This window comes from Macaca mulatta, chromosome 5 (assembly GCF_049350105.2).
Source record: "Macaca mulatta isolate MMU2019108-1 chromosome 5, T2T-MMU8v2.0, whole genome shotgun sequence".
NCBI classification, from domain to species: Eukaryota; Metazoa; Chordata; class Mammalia; order Primates; family Cercopithecidae; genus Macaca; species Macaca mulatta.
Genome location: NC_133410.1, coordinates 157,205,313 through 157,224,169, shown reverse-complemented (window position 1 = coordinate 157,224,169; position 18,857 = coordinate 157,205,313). Strand labels below are relative to the sequence as shown.

The 18,857-nt window shown below is 39.4% G+C and overlaps 1 long non-coding RNA gene across 2 annotated transcripts in view; it reads left to right on the top strand.

Annotated features, from left to right (window-relative positions):
- Positions 1-18,150, top strand: part of LOC144341008 (uncharacterized) — a 46,424-nt gene extending 28,274 nt beyond the window's left edge. Inside the window, exons 3-5 of one of the 2 annotated variants that reach the window (XR_013417575.1) lie at positions 11,039-11,130; positions 14,372-14,425; positions 15,871-18,150. This is a non-coding gene — a long non-coding RNA (uncharacterized LOC144341008). The remainder of the gene's footprint in view (positions 1-11,038; positions 11,131-14,371; positions 14,426-15,870) is intronic. The other variant, XR_013417574.1, reaches the window with a different exon arrangement.
- Positions 18,151-18,857: the final 707 nt, after the last annotated feature.

Below are 18,857 nucleotides of genomic sequence, written 5' to 3'. Positions count from 1 at the left end.
TTGGTGAATCACATACCTATTTCTACTAGAGAAACACGTCACATGGAATAGTTTGTGCTACAACAGGAAGGGAGCCTCTCTAAATAAAAATGGAGCAATAAAGAACATTTCCTTCTAGCCATCTAGTATGTCACTAAATGCATTTCTACCTGGTTTTGTCTATAGAGATAAGACATTTTTAACTTTCCAACTAAGCAACAAATGTACTGTAAGTAGTTGGATAGAACATTGTTTGTGTGGACTTTTGGGTCAGAACTGGAACTGACGTTAGAGAAATTTGGAAATTGCAGTATTTTCAAAGAAGTTAGAATTGAATTACACAAGGGACCTGTAGCATATTGTTGGTGATCCACTCAGACCACTTTGGATCCCTTTTACTATTTCTGTGCCAACCCACCTCCACTCCTCGCCCCTCACATTAATCTCTTTGGCTTTTAATGGCCAATACTGTCCCCCACTACACTGCCCTCAGAAACCTGCCCTCAGGCAACTGGAAGCAGGGCTTTGCCCAAATATGGTAAAAGGAAGTTCCTGGGAATATATTCTCCTTGCTCACTCCTCCTCCCCCTACCCTCACTATAGCCCTTAGCAAAAGACTAGCTGCTGCTGGACTGTGGACATCTCAGTTTCTTTGGCTAGGGCCAAGACATTCAGAGATGTGACTAAAACCCCAGCCCTTGCCTTTGGGATCAGGCTAAGGCCCAGAAAGATGTCATCTGAAATCCCACCTTTGCTAGGCCTGCCCCCTTCCCCTTGCCAGCTTTTCCTGGAAGTAGCTCCTTAATAAATCACTTGGCCACAAATCCTCTCTGAGCCTGCTTTTGGGGAAACTAACCTAAGACAGTAGCTGAAAACAACTGATAAAACAACACCATCTGCATTCCCTACTAATCTATAATTAGTACTGTATATGTATCTATACTTCCAAAACAGAATTTTCTCTGAATTGGTTTATACTAATCAACCTCAATTCCACATAGTTCACTAATTACCTTCCTAAACCTCTCCATCAAAGAGATTATAAAGCTAAATATCACCTAATTGCATATGAATATCAAATTGAAAATTGGAAGAACACAAATTAGTGGAGATTTTAAAATCACGTTTAGTTTTGTAGCAGTTTTGAAGATGTTTTGATGAAAAAACTTAAGTCAAATGCCTTTCAAGTAACCTTTTAAAAAATGATCTATAAATTATTTCTTTATGCCCTTTCAGAGAGATTTGTCTACTTTCAAATTAAGATAGCAGTTGTTTAGCTAACAGGATTTAATTTTGAGAGAAGACAAACTATGAAAATGTTAGGGAGAAAGTCATGATAAATCAGGAGCATTTATTAAAATGAGTAGTAAATGTTTCTTGACCCACTTCCAACTCATTAAAGTATTTCTGAATCCAACCTAAATCCTTGCCTCAGAACCTTAATAGCCTTTAGTGAGAAAATTGAATTAACTTTTTGAATTTAACTTATAAAGGTCAAAAGGAACATATTTTGGATGACATAGGAGATTAAGTATGTGTTATTTCATTTTCCATTGTTTAATGCCTAATATATCATTTATTTGAAAACAATCAGGGAAAAAAAATCTTTTCATGCAGAATGATGTTCATCTTCTAATTAGAAAAACATCATACACCTTTTAGATAAATTTTGTCTCTATTGTTTGAAAACAGAAAAAAATCCATATCTGATATGGGTTACATTTTGAATAATAAGTAAACCTATATTATATATAATACTAAATAAACCAAGAGTAAACTAGAGAACAGAAGCAGTATACGTCCCTCAAGACAAATCCAAAATCAAGGTAAATCCATTCATGCCATAAATATTTACTGAACAGCTAATATGTGTCAAACACATATATGCCTCCTCCCCTCATGGAACTTAGTCCAGAAGTTTTTCTTCTCAGGTTTTTTTTACCTTTTGTGACTTCTTTGCAGGGCTTGACACTGATGACCAATGTACTCCCTCAAAATTACCTTCTTTAGAGTCTAGAGAGAGTCTGGACCTCTGAAATACTGATCCCTCCTGGCTTCCTCCTGTTTTTCTTCATTTCCTTCAGCTCCTTTCTTTTGTTCATCTCCAAATGTTGATTTCTCTGAGTCAGTTCACATCTAGCCATTTACTTGGCTTGATCTACTCTGTATGAGTTGCTGACACCAGATAAACTTTTCTAATTTCAACTAACCTTCTGTGGTCTAGATGCACACTTTTAACTGTCCACTTCACTGCTCCACCTGGATAACCCAGATACTTCAAACTCAAGGGTCCTCCCTCTTCTCACCAAAAAACAGCAAAGGAGAAAATTATCCTTCCCTGTCTTCCCAATCCCCACGAAACACAGAACCCCATTAATGACAAAACCAACTTAGCTGCCTTAGATCAGAAAACCTATTATCTGGACCTCTTTAATAATCCTCATCTGATCTTTTGGTTTCCAATCTCTTCACACTTTTCCACTGAATCACAATTCATGTAATACTATTAAAGTTGTCAATTATAAATCAGATATGAATAATACTAATCTTCACTTTAAAATCTGCATAGCCATTTTTTAAATCATAGTATAAAAATGAAACTTCTAAATAGGGTACACAATGCTCTTCCAATCTAATCTCAGCCTGCCTTTTACACCTTAATCTCTATCCAACCCTATCACAGATCCAACAGTGCTGGTTTATCACTGTTTATTGAAATCACCAGGCATTTTCAAGCCTCTGTGTTTTTGCTCATGCAATTTTTTTCTGCCTGCAATCCTCCCTACACCACCTCATATCTGACTCATCCACATAACTGAAAGTATCTTGACTTTTATTCATTTTTATACCTTCAGAACATAGCCTGTGCTTAGATTCTCATGGATTTTCAATTAATGTTGAATTCAAAATCCTTTCTAATGTGGTTCCCACTTTCTTTTACTGTCTTATCTCTAGCCTTTCACCCAATTCAACAAATTTTCTAGTCAGATAAATTATTCATCATGACTGAACCAATGAGGCTCTCTCATGCTTTAGCCTCTTTGTTAAATCCTATTCATCCACTAAGAGTCAACTCAATCTAGACTAATATATACTCAATGCATGTTCTCATTTGCTCTGTGAAGGTTTTCCCATCTTCTCTCTTCAGACACACCCAAGTGAAATTATTCACCCTCTTTCTCAATAACTAATTATCCAAAATATAATACTTACCAGATTAAATCATATATGTGTATGTCTTGGTCTCTCACACTGAATCATGAGATACTTATCTTGTTTCATTTATTATATATGCAGAAACTAGCATAATACAAGGTACTCAGTAAGTGTCTAAAATTTTGAATGGAATTGATCTGAATTGAAAAATAGACCAGATTAGTTGGGGCATAGGATTCTTATATTCTCATGGTTCACAACTGTAGCTAACATTAAAATATCATGGGGAGCTTTTATAAAATACTAACACCCCTGCCCCATCTCAAGATAATCTTGTTTAATTGGCCTAGGGAGGGTCCAGCACCAGTACTGTCGCCAATGCTCCACAGGTGATTGGAATGTTGCAGTGATGGTGGCAGGCAGCACTGGAGGAATGAGTAAGGGTCAGATTGCAGAGTTCCGCAGATGCCAGCCCAAGGAAACTCACGCACTAACTTGCTCTGGGGCCACATCCCTCATCATGGATTTGCTGGTTGAAGGGTCTTAGGAGACTTGAATGAGTGTTAATTTTCCATAATGAAATTATGCAGTGTCCTGAGGGCTACTTACCCTCTCCATGAAAGATACACAGTACTAAAAAATCTCCTCTCTCTCTCTCTCCCACTCCTTCCCTCCCTCCCCCTTCAGCTGCTTGAAACTAAAACAAATACCCTCTGTCTGCCTCTTGGTTTATATGAAAAGCTAATATTATAATGGTGGAACACTGTAAGCACCAACGCGGGTTCTCAGACTCCATTTGTACCTTGGCTCATAGCCGTCGCTGGTGAGCCCCACAACTCAGACCCTCCTCAGCTTCTGAGTCATTTTGACAGAGATAGCAAAATTTACAACAGCTTCAGCACAACGCTTAACAGGATCTGGCATCCCATAAAGCTGCCAGCCAGAACATTAAGTTCCAGGGACGTGACTCCAAGACTGCCTCTGAATCCTGGCACCGCTTATGGTTCATGTTTCCCCAAGAGGTGGTCACCCTGGCTATATTACCTGGTAGTGCCTCATTTCCATAGGAAGAACACACAGATCTCACGATTTTACTGATCCTGCATCATCCCTCTACCCTCAAACACCACCATATAGACCCTATGTGTGCAAGGTCTTATCCTATGGTCTCTCAACTTCAAACCCATTCTATACTCTGCTCTGTGATGCTGAAACTGGGACACTGCAAATCACATTTCAGCTTTGCTGGCTGGCTCTGTTAGACTCTTTTAATAGGGCTGTTAGAGGGAGATTGCTTCTTTCTGTTCACTCCTGTGGGCTTCCTGTTCCTGGCAGTACTGACCAGCAATGCCTGTTCTTCACCCTGGTCATGCCAGTTAATTCCAGTACCAGCTGTTGAATCCAGGTTGCAGATTTTTCAACTACATCATGTTGTCTCAGAGACACCAGCAGTAGCCAGTGTCTCCACTTTAGAAATACGGAACTTAGGCCCACAGGGCCCCTCCTCTGACTATCAAACACCACAGCAGCAAAGCAGCAACCCCACTCTTTCTCAGAGGTCTGAAATCCAGGCCTCTTGGAGGCCCTCTCCAAGCTTTTAAGTTTTAAGGACTCCAACCACTTTGTGCTCTCAGCCCCTCCCAGCCCTGGGAGTGATAGCTACCTTCTATAGTTGTTAACTTGAAGATTTTTTTGTGTTCTCTTTTTCCTTTTCAATTCTTCACTGATTAACTAAAAATTCTTTATGCTAAATTCTCACTGTCAAAATAACTGTGGGGTTCCTTCCTTTGATTGCACCCTATTATTCTAGGCCTGGCTCTAACAGCAATGTTGGCCCAAATTATGTCACAACCACTTTTTTTGTTTGTTTGTTTTGAGATGGAGTGTTGCTCTGTCACCAGGCTTGAGTGCAGTGGCACCATCTCGGCTCACTGCAACCTCTTGCCTCCTGGGTTCAAGTGGTTCTTCTGCCTCAGCCTCTTGAGTAACTGGGATTACAGGCACACGCCACCGTGCCCAGCTAATTTTTTTATTTTTAGTAGAGATGGGGCTTCACCATGTTAGCCAGGATGGTCTCAATCTCTTGACCTCATGATCTGCCTGCCTCGGCCTCCCAAAGTGCTGGGATTACAGGCATGAGCCACCACATCTGGCCCCACAACTACTTCTATACCTTGAATCTCTTAGCAGTCCTCATTGGAATCTGTCTCTGTAACCACAACCAAAAATACTTGAGTCATTATGTTCGATCCACCACTGATGACTGATGTAGTATAGCCACAAGTTATGGACTATTTAACATAAATTTTATTTACTTACAAAATAAGAATGATACTAGTAGCCTATTCTTTTAGGAATAATGAATATAACCAGGAGATATTTAGCACTTATAAGGAATGTTTCCATGGCATCTTTGGAAATACTATCACCTACAGAAGCACCTGGCTTCCTTTCCAGGGCTCTCAGTTGTACCAGGTATCAAAGGTGAAAGGACGAATTGCAATGAGATGGATGCTAGGGGAGGATAAGCTCCCTCTCTAGATAGACAACTCACTCTCATACCACAGTTTCATAGACACATGATATAAAATGCTCTCTCAACATGCCTTAATATGATGTTGATTTTTAGATTAATTCCAAGGCAGTTGAATTTTTAAATAAACTTACAAAGTATTGATTTGTATAGGACTATCCAAACTGATATTCAGGGCTTAATGCATGCTTACATGTGTAATCTATGCTTACATTTTACATAAATTATTTTAATTAATTCTTACAACAATTCTATAAAGTAGATTATATTACTATGTCTCTTATTGCAGATGAGAAAACTGAGACACCAAGAGGTAGAATAACCTGTTGATATCTTTCTGTCTCCCATCTGTCACCTTCCTAGCCCTGAGAAGAAGCCTATTTCCCCTCTTAATCTTAACTCTGGTGCCCTTATCTCTACATCGTTGGCTGGCGCCATGCCTGTCGCTAAATTTATCTGATAGGCTCATGATCCCCAACTTCTTCCCTCCCTTTTTCCTATGGGACAACATAGTCTGTGTTGATGATGGAGTGTAATAACTTATAAGCAGCCGAATTGGGATTGCGACTACAGAGTACAAAGTCCACAACTGTTTGCCACCCTACTATTTTTGTTCCACATATCCACTCTGTGAATGTAGCACTTACGTGAAAGACTCTATATAGTTTGTCTTTACTCATGTTCAGATGAGTGAATACTTTTAAAATAGCTTAAGGAATAATTATATTTCACTCAAATCCTCTCCATAACTTCCATGATTTGGGATTATAAGCATGCTTTTCTATATATTACAGTTCTTACCTTATTAACTTATGGAAGCTCATTAGCAAACCATGCTAATTGAATCTAATGTATTTGTCTGTGGGAGTTAAGTTAGACACGGTGGCAAAGTTCTTAGGTCAGTCCACAAAAATTGTGCAGTTGCTCATCATATGCTCGGAAAACTGTGACTTAGTAGTAAAGTTGAAAAAAAAGAGTTACATTTTGCTTTTAAGATTATAAAATAGATTTCTAAAATAATTTGTAATAATTTTTAAAGGCTACAGAACTCAGCAGAGGTATGGGAAGGCCATGCTTTGGGGGAAACACACAGAGGAAATCGTAGAAAACAGGAAGGAGCCTGACCTCAAGCTTCGCCCAAGGGGAAAATAGCATTCTGTTGTTTCCTATCTGCCTGTCTACACAACCCACAATCAATACAGACTATGTGCTCCCATAGGAAAAAGGGAGGGAAGAAGTTGAGGATCATGAGCCTATCAGATAAATTTAACAACAGGCATGGCGCCAGCCAACAATGTAGAGAGAAGGGCACCAGAGTTAAGATTAAGAGGGGAAATAGGCTTCTTCTCAGGGCCAGGACAGATGAGGGGCTGAAAGAAAATTCCAACAAAGTGACAGCTTTGTTACCAGAAGTCAATGTGATGGGGCCCGATCAAAGAGAAGAGATCTCTTTAATAAAAAAGCACTTCACTATGGTACCATCACGGGTCAAAGCCACGTAATAAATGAGCCACAGGTAAACTAGGCATATTGTTGAGGTCATTTCTACACAGTACTTTCAAGAATTTCAATTATTCTTGCCTTCTATTATTTAGTTGTTTAGGTAAGATTTTAAATAGACCTTGTTTCCAGGGAGAATCTATTACTCAAAGACACTTTTAGCAAAATCCTACTGATAAAGAATAAATTCCAACTGTTTAATTCTGAAGAGATTTTACATTTTTAAGCTCATTCGTCCATTCATTCAGTCAGCAAGTATTTATCCTTACCATGTGCAGGGTACTGACCTGGGAGCTGGAAGATACAACAGTGAGCAAAACAGATAAAAAGTGTCTGCCATCCGGGCCTGGTGGCTCACACCTGTAATCCCAGCACTATGGGAGGCCGAGGCAGGTGGATCACCTGAGGTTAGGAGTTCGAGACCAGCCTGACCAACATGGTGAAATCCCATCTCTACCAAAAATACAAAACTTAGCCAGGGATTGTGGCACACACCTATAATCCCAGCTACTCAGGAGGCTGAGGTGGGAGGATCACTGAGGTGGAGGTTGCAGTGAGCCGAGATTGCGCTATGGCACTCCAGGCTGGGTGACAGAGCGAGACTCCATCTCAAAACAAAGAAAAAATAGTGTCTGCTATCAGAGAGCTTACATGCTAGTTTTATGATAACTGAAGATTCATCTGCAAATAAATTAATTTCCAAAAAGGTTTCTTTTTATAAGGTATCAATCCTGAACTTCAGTATTTATAAATATGTAAGATTTAGGATGCCATCAGATAGCTTCAATATTATGTAAATTTAAAGAGAATATATGACACAGGCCAGGCACAGTGGCTCATGCCTATAATCCCAGCACTTTGAGAGGCTGAGGCAGGTGGATCACTTGAGGCCAGGAGTTAGAGACCATCATGGGCAACAAAGTGACACCCTATCTCAACAAATAATCAAAGAAATAGCCAGGCATGTTGGTGCATGCCTGTAGTCCTAGCTACATGGGAGGCTGAGGCAGAAAGATTGCTTGAACCCAGAAGATTGAGGCTGTAGTAAGCCATGTTCACACTACTGCACTCTAGCCTGGGCCACAGAAGCCCTGTCTCAAAAATAAATAAATAAATAAATAAATAAATAAATAAATAATATAGATTCACAGACTGATGAACAAATCGTCCTCTTAAAGTCATATCAGATAAATATGACTTGTGCTGTTTTTATTTTGCCTTATAGTTTTGGGCTTATACGTGTTTAAACTACTTAAAGCTATTATTTAGAGCACAAAGATAAAAGACAAAGCGAATACAAGAAATGTAAGCTATATACCATGAAAAGTAACAAGATTTTGTCCTGCTACTCTATTAATTCACACCTATTTGACTCAAAAGCTGAAACTCGTCTTTGAATGTGTTTTACACAATATGTAAAAAATTTCTACCTCATCACAGAGGTTCCAAATATTGCCAACTGAACATATATCTGGATACTTCTGTAAGTCTGTTGGAAGTTCTTAATTTAGGAAATAAAAACATGATATGTAAGTGTCTACTGAGGGCTAGAGGAAATTACCCAATTAAAAGAAAGAATACAATACTCTGGAGAAAAGGAAGTGCCAAGATGTCAAAACCTCTCTCAAGTCAAATCTTATGGATAAAGCTCAGCCTTTCTAAATAGAATGACAGAGGATTTGGGTATGATTTCAACTTTTAATAGATGTTTTTCTCTAAAAGGGATAACTCAAGTCTATGAAAAAAAGATAGTAGGTAAAAATTTGACTGAAATAAAATCAGTGAACTGTCATATGTAAATGGGAAAAATTTTAATACAATTTGATTAATTTTGACTCCACTAATTCAGAATTTCAGAACGATTCATGAGACACACACTGAAGTTTATCTTTGTTGTAATTTGGGGGAAAAGATCTTCTAGGTCAATGTTTCCCAAACTTTAATGTTCATAGGAATCACCAGAGGATCTCATTAAAATTCAGATTCTGATTCAGTAGCTCTGTAGTGGGCCCCAAGATTCAGCATTTCTGCCAACTTTAATTGAGATACTTCTGCCACTGGTCTAAAACATGCTTTGAGCATCAAGAATTCAAGTAAATCAGCAAGGTAGATTGCAAAAGAAATGATCAACCAACCAACGCACACTTCCACAACATCCTTGGGGGAAAAATGACTGCTTACAAATGACTCTATGTTGTTCATTAAAACAGTTGTGGTAGGAGTTCTACTTGGCAAGATGGTGTAAACAGCTAATTAGAGTTAATGCACATTGTCAAAAATACAAACAAAGGTTTTCTTTAAAAAATACTCTAGTGAGCCAATTTTTCATTCTAGTTTCTCTTCATTTATATAACCTTCATTTTAATTAACAAACATGGAATTTGGACATCTGAAATCAAAAGAGTGATACGATTATCCATCTTTAATTCTTCTTGAGTCATTTTCCTATCATGTTTGAGATCTCCCCATTTACTTATTCATTTATTCATTTACTAAGAAAAACAGTAAAATGCTGATGAGAGCAAATTCAAGGCAGATAAATTAAATACAGATCATAAGATGCCCCTTCCTCCCTTGTTCCACCCCATACCTGATGAGATAAACAGTTAAGTTTTTTTTAAAGTAAATGTTATTATATAGCCCAAACTATAAATAATAATGCATTAAGAGCTTCAACGTGGTATTTTTTATGGGTCACTACCATGGCTGGCAATTAGCTGAGGCTATCCAAAAGACTTTGATGTACCTTGCTCCTATTTGCAGGACATGCTAAAGAAATATAGATCCTGCAGCATATATTTTGGTTTCTGGTGGCAAATGAAGAGTCCCTCCACTAGAGGAAAATAGCAGCAGAGGACAGAGGTGAAGATGCAACATCACGAGTACACAGCAAGGCATCTGGAGTGCAGTAAGAGAGAGTCCAGGGCAACAGCAAGAAATAGGAAGATGAGGGAAAAAGAGAGAAGCACAAGGACGCATCATTCAAGAAAGAGAAAAGGAAAGTAGAGAAAAAAAATTTTGAGAAGGTTTGAGAAAAACCAAAGTTTGAGAAAAAGCAAAACTTTGAGAAAAGCCAAAGTTTTAGCCATACAAACTGCCTGCACTGTGTCTGGAAAACGAGGTTCCCCAAGCTGCACAGAACTCATGTAATACCAGTACCATCCAAGATGGCAGAGAGATTTCCACACACCAGCATATCGTCCAGGTGGAAAGCACTTTCCTGCTTCAGAGATGCATGGATTATTTAGTTTCCTGCCATCAAACAATCCAAGAATAATTGACTACTCTGTGTCTGAGTCTGTGTTCACTAAGCAAATTTTCTTTTCTCTGGAGGAAAAGAAAGTCTAACAAAATAAGTGCTGCAGTAAACTTGACATTTGTATTTCTCATTATAATTTAATAAATTGGCACAGATGGAAAAAGAAAGATGCAAGGAGGGGTGGAGGAAGAAGAGAAAGAGCCCAGAGATAAATCACGGCTTGAGCTGTCCCTCTTACGAGTAAATTGGGTATAGAAACCAGGATTTGCCAAGTAAAGTGTAGCCTTGGTAGATCAAACTTCACAAAGTGGGAGATAAATACCAGATGAACAGAATCAGATCAGAAATCAAAAGAAAACTATTGGGCATAAGAGAAAAATTTGAGTAGGAGCCAAAATAGAAAAAAAAAAATACATAGAGGAATCAAAATTGGAAAAGCAAAGAGAACTGAGGTTCAAGAAAAGAAAGTATGATGTAAAATAAGCTGTAAATGTGGATGTATTTCATTCATAACATTCTTTTTATGGGAATTCCAGTGTGATTCCAAGAGCTCAGAATGGATTTAAAAGAAAACTCCGAGACCTAATATCTTAACAATCTTTTATTTCCAGCCTAGAGACTACCAAAACTTCACAGGACCATCTAAAGCCACTTCCAGCTGGCAGAGGTGGCCATTTTCTCCCATACATGCCGGAGCAGAGTGGTGAGTCTCTAGCCTCGCACAGTTCTCCATCCCATTGCTCCAATCCAAGCCCTAGCCCTGCTGGAAAGAACCCCAGGGACCATATAAAAGTAGAACAGACAGAAGACGTAATAACTGCCTTAAGATACCTTAACAAGCCATATGTTCTGACCCTGAGACCATTATTACATTTGGATGAGTAGGCCCAGTCTCAAATAAAATGGAAAGAAAGCATTTAGGGCTACTGAGGAATTTCCTTGAGTATGGATCTTCTATAAATTTGATCTTCCAAGAACTATGCTGGGGATGAAGAGCAATGGTGCTGCTGTCAGTCTTTGCTTAAGTTGAGTAAGTCACAGTACTTCTGATGATTTCTATGTTTATTCAGGGGTCGTCTAGACTGATACTCCTTAAAGAAAGAAGAAAAAAAATAATAACCAGGATTACTTTAGCCCTTAGCAAGTCAGAGCTGGTGGGTGATCCTGTAAGTTACTTGATGTCTTTTCTCAGCATTTCTTACTAGTTGACAGGAATCTACACCTGAAGACATCAATTTATACTCACCCTTCACTCTCTCATTAAGGATGCAATACTCTGCTTTGACTGATCTTTATACCTCTTGTTAGTGACTAATAATCTGTTGGTGAATTGAAAATATAGGCCCTGTCCAGCACTGAAAAAGACATTCCCTGGAAATGAACTAAAATAAAACAGTCATATGATCTTATAAATCTCAGTATGTATGTCTTTAATACTCACCAAGATATTTTGTAATTAAAGCAACACTCAATCTTTTCCAACAAGCACCAATGGCAAAGTTAACAATAAGAACCACAGAGGTCTCAAGATGAAAGTTGCAAAAAGAAATAAGAACTCTGCTCCCAGGGCTTTCCCTAAGCAAAAGAGTGAAGACAGGGAAGTTTTTCTTTGGGCTCTACCAAGGACCTCACTTTTTCTAGGTCCTTCTATCAGCCTTGCCCTGTGAGTTCCACATCCCCAGTGCCACCCATGCTCCATGCTTCTACCTGCATCTTGGTGGCCCATAGCACACTTGCACTCATGGAGAAGTTCCATTTAAGTGGAGCTTCCTTGGGCAGTGTCCTAGCTAAGGGTAGGACATGGGGCAAAAGCAAGGTGAAAATCAACATGCCTGTCCAGAAACAAAATTCTGATGACCCAAACTATTAAGCCCTCAATAAAACTAGTCTGTGTTGTCAGAAGTCAGAATAGTGTTAACCTTTAGGTGGGTGGTTAGTGATCGGAAGGGAGCAAGGCAGACTTCGGGGTATTGGTAGTTTTCTATTGTTGACCAGTGCTGGTTCCAAGGGTACGTTCACTTTATAAAAATTCATTATAGTAAATGAGCTATACACTTAATATATGTGCCTTTTATTGTATGTATAATACATCAAGAAAATGTTAAAATAAAATATAATGGCCTTAGGAATGACACAATGTAAGAGATTGAAGAAGTTCAGAATAATTCAAAACATAATCAACATTACCTAGATATTTTAAGAAAAAGCAGAATGACATCTGATGACACTATTCCTTGTAAATATTTCTTCCCAGTCCATTCTTGCTGGGAAGTATGGTTTTTAAAAGGTTTTCACCAGCCTCAAGCTGGCTTTCAATGTCTTGATTTTGTGGGATGTCTGTAGAAAAGGAGTTAGAGAATGTCTCTAGCATTGTCCTGTGAAGAAGGCAAGCATTGTTCAGTTGGATCATTTGAGCCAGAGGCCACTGGTTGATTGGATTATCCATCCAATTCCCCTGGTTCAGGGTCTCTTCTTAGCAAGTCATCCATAGAGAGAGAACCAAAATTACATTTATTATTCTAAATTAATAATGTTCTAATTTGACATAAATCTCTGTGGAGTACCAATCTTTTATTAATAGGAGGATCCTTTATAATCTTTAAAAAAAAAGCTTATCAAATTATCACATAACAGTAACCGTAATTTTTTGTTTAGCAACTGTGTTTGCAATAACAATGTCTGCAATAGGCTGGGACACAAATTAATCTCCCTAAAAAAAGCAACTGGTGCAAAGCACTGGGAGCAACTGGTGCAAAGCACAGGCTCCCTCATTGGCATGTGCATAGGTTGTGTATTCCCTGGGCCAATGCAGTCAGACTGTGGGCAATTGCCTGCTTTATCCATGAATAAGACTGTGTGTGACTTCTACTGTGTGTCAGCTATAACAAACCAAATTATATTAAGGCAATGGAAAAAATGTTTTGATGTTTCTATCAGCCTGATTATATTGTGCATTCTCAGAGAAGTCTTAAAAGAGATTTGTTACAATCAGATCTCGAACAATTGCTACTCTAGCAGTAGTAGACTTGGAGGAAAAGAAATGATCAAGAATTTGATCAGGTGTTTTGTATTAGTCTTATATTCATGGCATTGAATTACATCATAATACCTGTTGATTTAATGGGATTTGATAATATCAAGAAAGAATCTCATATCACTAACAGAGAGAAGTAAAGGGACAAAGATTGAAAGGCAATTTTAAATATTTGTAAAAACATAAGGTTTCCAAATTTGCCATTAGTCTGTTTGCATGTTTTCCATAATTAAAATCTATTTTTTTCTGCCAACTAAAAGTTGTTTGTATTCATTTTACTTAACTCATTTTTCTTTCCTTCATCTGTCAGGTATTCTCCTGCTCCAAAATGAAAATATTGTAGCTTATATATTTCATGCAGACATTTCAAATATGAATTTTCCATTCAGAGAAAATCTTGTCTTTTCCCTTTTGGGAGAATGTGTCGGCTTCTAGTTCATGCCATTATTTGAAAAATACCTAAAACATGCTGTATTGTTCATCATCAGTTTCTCAATAATCATGAAGGATACACTCAGAGAAACATAATGTCTGGTGCCTAGACATGCCTAAATCACTATTTTCTCATACTTTATTCTTCTACACTCCACAAGGAGAAAAATGTCAACTGCTTTCCCAAAGCAACCTTGGAAAAATATATAAGATATCAACATTAGTTTTAGATCAATTGTTAAAATAATGCCTAGTGATATGGTTTGGCTGCGTCCCCACCCGAATCTCAACTTGAATTGTATCTCCCAGAATTGCGACATGTTCTGGGAAGGACCCAAGGAAAGGTATTGAATCATGGGGATCAATCTTTCCTGTGCTATTCTCGTGATAGTGAATAAGTCTCACAAGATCTGAGGGATTTATCAAGGATTTCAACTTTTGCTTCTTCTTCATTTTTCTCTTGCCACTGCCATGTAAGAAGTGCCTTTCACCTCCTGCCATGATTCTGAGGCCTCCACAGCCATGCAGAACTGTAAGTCCAATTAAACCTCTTTTTCTTTTCAGTCTTGGGTATGTCTTTATCAGCAGCATGAAAATGAACTCATACAGTAAATTGGTAACAGGAGTGGGGTGTTGCTGAAAAGATACCCCAAAATATGGAAGCGACTTTGGAACTGGGTAACAGGCAGAGGTTAGAACAGTTTGGAGGGCTCAGAAGAACACAGGAAAATGTGGGAAAGTTTGGAACCTCCTAGAGACTTGCTTAATGGCTTTGAAAAAACTACTGATAGTGATATGAACAATAAGGTCCAGGCTGAGGTGGTCTCAGATGGAGACTAATTTGTTGGGAACTGGAGCAAAGGTGATTCTTGTTATGTTTTAGCAAAGAGACTGGCAGCATTTTGACCCTACCCTGGATATTTGTGGAACTTTGAACTTAAGGGAGATGATTTAGGGTATCTGGCAGAAAAAATTTCTAAGCAGCAAAGCATTCAAGAGGTGACTTGGATGCTGTTAAAAACATTCAGTTTTAAAAGAGCATAAAACTTCAGAAAATTTGCAGCCTGATGATGCAGTAGAAAAGAAAAACCCATTTTCTGAGGAGAAATTTAAGCTGCCTCTAGGAATTTGCATAAGTAGCAAGGAGCCTAATGTTAATCCCCAAGACCATGGGGAAAATATCTCCAGGCCATGTCAGAGACCTTCATGGAAGCCCCTCCCATCACAGGCCCAGAGACCCAGGAGGAAACAATGTTTTCCTGGACCAGGCCCAGGGTCGCTGTGCTGTATGCAGCCTAGGGACTTGGCTGAAGGGGGCATATGTATAGCTCTGGCTGTGGCTTCAGAGGGTGGAAGCCTCAAGTCTTGGCAGCTTCCCAATGGTGTTGAGCCTGCAGGTGCACAGAAGTCAAGGACTGAGGTTTGGGAACCTTCGCCTAGATTTCAGAAGATATATGGAAATGCCTGGATTCACAGGCAAAAGTTGGCTGAATGGGTGGGGCTGTCATGGAGAACCTCTGCTAAGGCAGTGCAGAAGGCAAATGTGGGGTCAGAGCCCCCAAACAGAGTCCCTAACTGGGGCACTGCCTAGTGGAGCTGTGAGAAGAGGGCGGCCATCCTCCAGAACCCAGAACAGTAGATCCACTGACATATTTCACCATGCATCTGGAAAAGCCACAGACACCCAACACCAGCCTGTTAAAGCAGCTGGGAGGGAGGCGGTACCTTGCAAAGCCACAGGGGCAGAGCTGGTGTTGGGCCCACTTCTTGCATAAGTGTGACCTGAATATCAGACATGGAGTCAAAGGAGATCATTTTGCAGCTTTAAAATTTGACTGTCCTGCTGGATTTTGGATTTGCATGGGCCCCGTAACCCCTTTGTTTTGGCCAATTTCTCCCATTTGGAATGGATATATTTACCCAATACCTGTACCTCATTGTATCTAGGAAGTAACTAGCTTTATTTTTATTTTACAGGCTCACAGATGGAAGGGACTTGCCTTGTCTCAGATGAGACTTTGGACTATGGACTTTTGGGTTAATGCTGAAATGAGTTAAGACTTTGAGGGACTGTTGGGAAGATGTGATTGGTTTTGAAATGTGAGTACATTAGATTTGGAGGGGCCAGGGGCAGAATGTTACGGTTTGGCTCTGTGTCCCCACCCAAATCTCAACTTCAATTGTATCTCCCAGAGTTCCTACATGTTGTGGGAGGGACCCGGGGGAGGTAACTGAATCATGGGGACTGGTCTTTCCTGTGCTATTCTCGTGACAGTGAATATGTCTCACAAAATCTAATGGGTTTATCCGGGGTTTTCGCTTTTGCTTCTTCCTCATTTTCCTCTTGCCACTACCATGTAAGAAGTGCCTTTCACCTCCTGCCGTGATTCTGAGACCTCCCCAGGCATGTGGAACTGTAAGTTCAATTAAACCTATATTCTTCCCAGTCTTGAGTATGTCTTTATCAGCAGCATGAAAATGGACTAATACACCTAGATATAAGTTAAAGTTATCCATATCTAGGGATGAGCAAAAAGCTAGAAATAAAAGTATCTTAATTTTTTGAGCTTATTTTTTTCTTTCCGTTCAGTTACAGTTAACTAGACTAGTTAGTTAGAAATCACCACCACCCAATATCTTCACCTAGAATGCTACTTCTTGGGGCACATGATGTACGAAATCCAGGTCAGAGAATCAAAGGAAAACCTCTCATCCATAAGCAAAAGAGAAATAAAGAGAAGAAAAAGAAGACCTTAGAGAATTTGCAAAACACTTGGGCAGGAGAAAGAAACGTAGCATTCTATTTACATGCAAAGTGTTTAATGCCTAGTAACCTCCACCCCTAAGCACCGAATTCATTTTTTTCCTAACTACTTTAGTGATCATTTCTCTGGCACTATAATTGTGAATTTTTCTTTGTATTATAAATTTTCTTCTCCCATTTTTGCTAAATTATATGAGCTAATTTAAATTATGAAAGCAAAATTTGACTTTTGCTTTTTGTCCATGTAACACAGTGGTTCTCCACCAGGGACAATTTTGTCCTCCAGGGAACATTTGGCAATATCTGGAGACATTTTTGGTTCTCATAACCTGTGTGAGGGACAACTGCTACTGGCATCTAGTGAGTAGAGGCCAGGGATGCTGTTAAACATCCTAAAAGGCACAGCATGTCTCCTCCTTCTCACTAAGCCTCATTCCAAAAGAATCACTGGATCATTATTCAAGGTCATATATCTACCTAGAGAAAGCATAGGATACTTACAGCACACCCTGTGATCCAGATAAACTTGGTGTGGATATAGAGATCTGATGCACAGATCTACCTTCAAGGCATAAACTGCAATCCCAGCTGTTGCAAATACTACCAGCAAATAGCCTCTAGTTGCCAGATGCTTCAAGATTTGCTTCAGCTGCAGAGACCATCCTCACACAAGGCCAACCCCTTCCAGGTGTGGACCACAACCAATGACTGATTGCAGGAAGGACATAAAGGCCTGGCCATTTCAGCCTACCATGGGACAACTCGGATGGGATAAATACACTCCAGAGCTTCCATAGGAGGACTGCCCAGCATTGCAATTCAACTTCTCCCCTTGCACAATCCTGCTTCTCTCTGCAAATTTTGACCCATAATGTACATTCTTCTTCCCAATCTCTGAATCACCATCTGCTGCTGGAGGATCCAACCTGAGACCAGACTCCTTTGGATGGGATGCTTCTGAGAAGAAAAATTGGGGGACCCTAACACTCCACATGGAAAATAACTAGAAGAGGTTTATGGGGCCCACAGAACTGCTGAAGAAAGGTGCTGAGGGAAAATCAGTAGGTGTAGGCTCCATGTCAAAGCATGGAGGACTGAGCTATAGTAGCAGGTTAGAAATGCCCCTGAGACTGCATAGTATTCCATGGTGTTTGTGTCCTTTGTAGGGACATGGATGCAGCTGGAAACCATCATTCTCAGCAAACTATCACAAGAACAGAAAACCAAACACCGCATGTTCTCACTCATAGGTGGGAACTGAACAATGAGATCACTTGGACTCAGGAAGGGGAACATCACACACCGGGGCCTATCATGGGGGGGGAGGGGGGAGGGATTGCATTGGGAGTTATACCTGATGTAAATGACGAGTTGATGGGTGCAGCACACCAACATGGCACAAGTATACATATGTAACAAACCTGCACGTTATGCACATGTACCCTACAACTTAAAGTATAATAATAATAATAAATAAATTAAAAAAAAAAAAAGAAATGCCCCTGAGACATTGACCATGGCTTATTCAAATTAAAGAAAGCTATATGTTTTTTAAAACTCAAAAAACCTGCTGAATGATGGCAAAAACAAACAAACAAAACCCTTCCTCTGAAGTTACATTGGGATATTTAAAAACTAAACCCAAAAATGTGCATTATTGTGTCAGTGAAAAAGGACAGGGATTGACATCTCCAAAAGCGCTGCGATTCCAGCACCCTGAGGCTCCCAGGCTGTTCCACACCCCTCAGCCACTAGACTGAGTCATTCTCTGACCACAGATACGTATCTTCATAAGAGGATACAACTGGAAGGTTCTGCTTTGACCGGTTGTGGGCTCAGAAACCCTGGCAGTAACTCAAGCCAACTAGGATCACACCTGGGAACACACCCCACAGCCATGAACCCACAGAACATGAAGCATGGCTATTTTTAGCACTGAGTTGTCCCAACATTGCTGAACCATGAAACCTTGAATTTTGCAAGAGATTTTCATCTGTGAGAAAGAAAAACTTGACTATATTTTTTTATAGGAGAGGGTGGGCCATAGAAACTATTAACAAGTTATTTGAATCTGAATGAAGAGTTTGCACATGCTGGTGTGCAAAGAACTGTATTTTATGGGTCATTATAACTTATGTACTTATGGAAATTCATTTTTTAAACATTGTATTTTTCTCTATTTTTGGTTTCACATGTAGCA